We start from the raw sequence: 3,101 nt of genomic DNA on the forward strand, positions 1-3,101 counted from the left end.
CAGTGTGGTTGTATGTTCTAGTCCCACACAGACAGACAGACACACAGACAGACAGACACACAGATAGACAGAGAGGGGCATTTGGGAATTGTGGTGTCCACTTTTTTGCCTAGAGTCACTCACTGTGGTGAGTGAAGGCAGCCTCACATGTTTATGTGAATGTCATACTTCATTTTGTTGCATCACTATGAAGAGAGAGGCTGAAAGTCCACAATGAATTCTGCTATACACCTTGTGTGGCTATAGGAAATAAGTGTTATTATTCAGTTTGTGTTCCGAGTGAGTGTTCTTCCTATAGAGGATCTTCGTGGGAAAGTTCCAGCAAGCTGGCCCACCTGCAGCTGATTCCAGCAATGAGCTGCTGGATTCTTAAGAAGCGGCGGAGCCAGGGCCGGCCCAAGGCATAAGCAAACTAAGCAGTCGCTTAGGGCCCCAGGGCCACTAAGGGGCCCCCTCAAAGGTGCAATTTTTTTAAAAATAATAATTTCTATGTCATGATATCAAAAACACACAATTTCACTATGAAGTGATTTGTTTTTAGAATAATGTATGTAGAAATGATTATTTTATGGATAAAAAGAAAAAAATAAATTGCTCTTGGGGGCCCCTGGTGGCCGCGGTAGGTACCGCATGCTTCGCCAGTAACATGAGTGCATCCAAACGTCCAAAGTTCCGGTCAGAAGTAAAGTTAGCAAAACAATGTCTCAAAAAGGACTTATCCTTCAGGGAGGGAGAAAAGAAAGAGGAAGAATAAAAAAAAGCCAAGATAAAGGTTTGTTTTAATGTGCCTTGGTAATGTAATGTAAAAGATTTGTAAAGCTGCTAATAGAAAATTAGCTTGATAGCGACCTGGAACGGTCCAGTTCAACAGCCAAACATGTATGCTACATCATTTGTATTTATGTGAAACTGAGTTTTTACTTTAAATGTTAAAACTACTTACACGTGTAGTTTTCTGAGGCGTTTGATAATGTTTGATAACAATAATCAAAACTTCTCAATGATTGACATTGTCTAGCAAAATGTTTTTACGTCAGGCTACATAGCTGCTACATCGATGAGCTGCTCTATGCTGTAGTTGGGGATATGTTGTTTGCAGCTGAGCAAAATCATTTTGTGGCTAAAACAAACATTATTTTTACATCAACTTCTAAGTTATGTGAAACTTCTGTTAAGATCATTTGAAGGCTCAGAATCAACCTGAAACCGGTACCAATCCACATTCTCAGGGGAGAAAGACTCACCTGGTATAAATTAAAGTTTTAGGTATTGGAGTAAAGCTTAAGAGAAATTTATTTAATCAAAGAATGTCATGAATATGTGTGTAGGGCTGCACCAATTGCAGTTTTCTGGCTGATATGACTTTTTTTGTCTGAAATGTCGCTAAATATAGAAACAATATTCACAGAGTGAATATTGTTAACTGCAAACGTGCAGATCTGACCTGGTGGTCCAATCTGTCAGTCAAACCTCTCACTGCAGAGCAGAAGATGAGAGAAACTGATTTTTAAGCCTTTGCTGATGAAGATAAGATTAGGGGATAAGATGGGCTTCACTTGTAAGTATCTGCCGATCACGATACCCCAAAATTATCGGCGCCCAGAAATTAACTGGTCGATAAATCAGTTGGCCAATAAATGGATCCTATTATACATGTATATAATGTAAACAGCACTGCCAGAGATGCAATAAGTTTATAGCAGGTGTGTGAATGATCTAATGATCAGTCTACTGATTGCAGCCAGTCCATGTTGTTAGCAGAGATAGAGGGCCCCAAAACCAAATTTTGCTTAGGGCACCTTGGAGGTTTGGGCCGGCCCTTTGCAGAGCAGTCGGTCATCGCTCGATTGTCTCACTTGTTAGTAGATTCAAGCCTCAAGTTCATGATAATGAAAAATGCTGCTTTGATCGCAACGTCTCATTCTAATTAATCTTGTTATACCATCTCTTTGATCCAGAACTTAAGAGTCAAGCCCGGAACCATATCCTGCCAGAGGATTAATCTATGCTGTTTTCCGATTGCTCCTCACCCAGCCGGGCTCCAGACTTCACGGCCTGCCTGCTCTCTCCCATTACCACCTAGGACCCTCAGATACACTCACCTGGATCCACGCCTCTCCCTCAGTGACTCATCTCCACCAAAGAGACTAACCTGAGCCGGCCAGCAACCCCCAAACTCCCTGCAGAGCTCATCACTGAAGATTTATGAATCACTGACAAATTCTCTGTGAAATAAATCTTCATTGTACCAAAGACTTACCAGTTTCATGTGTGTACCTGCATGTGGGTCAGGAAACTTCAATCCAACATGACAAATAGTTATTTTCACATACTCTCTTTAACCTTTATCCTTTATCACTGTTTTGATGTCAGAGGCACGACTTTATGGAGGTAAATTTGTTTCACAAATATTCAAAAAAAAAAAAAAAAATCAATTTAAAAAAATCCAATTGTGATTAAAACTTTCGGAATTGTAATGATTTAAAAAATAAAGTTTTGTTTAATAAACTATTTTTTAAATTTGTCTCATGAAGTGAAAACGTTATTTGCAAAACTTTTATTTGCACGTCAGAAATCTTTGGCTGCGATTCTAAGGTTTGGTTGCATTCTCACATGAACATCCTGGGCGGGGCCTAAAGACAAATGATGTAAGATGTGTCCCTATTGGTTAGTGCTGACTGAACCGGAAAACTCTGACTCCCTCCCACCTCAGAACTTTTTTGTTATGGACAAAAATAACGACATTACTCATATCAACAGGTCAATAGCATACAATACAGGAAAAACAATCACATCTTCTACTGTTTACAGATCACAATTCGGAACAGAGGCTTTATCAAAGTACTAAAATTAGTGGGAAAAATGAAATAAAGTCAAATAAATAAGACATGTTAGGGGGCTACAAACTGAAACTCTTACAATAAATAAAACTCATACAGTTTTATTGAGTTTTTATTCTACATCTTACTCAGACATCAAGACTTTCTCTTTTCTTTTGAAAAGAGAGTTCATTTTTGAGAGCAGACATAGATAGAGGGACCATTTTTGCATAACAGCATATATGAATATAATACTTTGTTACAATAATTAGAACATTCTTT

At 38.7% G+C, this 3,101-nt stretch overlaps 1 long non-coding RNA gene across 1 annotated transcript; it reads left to right on the forward strand.

Annotated features, from left to right (window-relative positions):
- The first annotated feature begins 548 nt into the window (after positions 1-548).
- On the forward strand, positions 549-2,253 carry LOC114154863 (uncharacterized). The gene is made up of 2 exons (XR_003597633.1): positions 549-772; positions 1,959-2,253. It is a non-coding gene; the product is annotated as an uncharacterized LOC114154863 (long non-coding RNA).
- Positions 2,254-3,101: the final 848 nt, after the last annotated feature.

The sequence above is a fragment of the Xiphophorus couchianus genome, chromosome 12, assembly GCF_001444195.1.
Source record: "Xiphophorus couchianus chromosome 12, X_couchianus-1.0, whole genome shotgun sequence".
Lineage (NCBI taxonomy): Eukaryota > Metazoa > Chordata > Actinopteri > Cyprinodontiformes > Poeciliidae > Xiphophorus > Xiphophorus couchianus.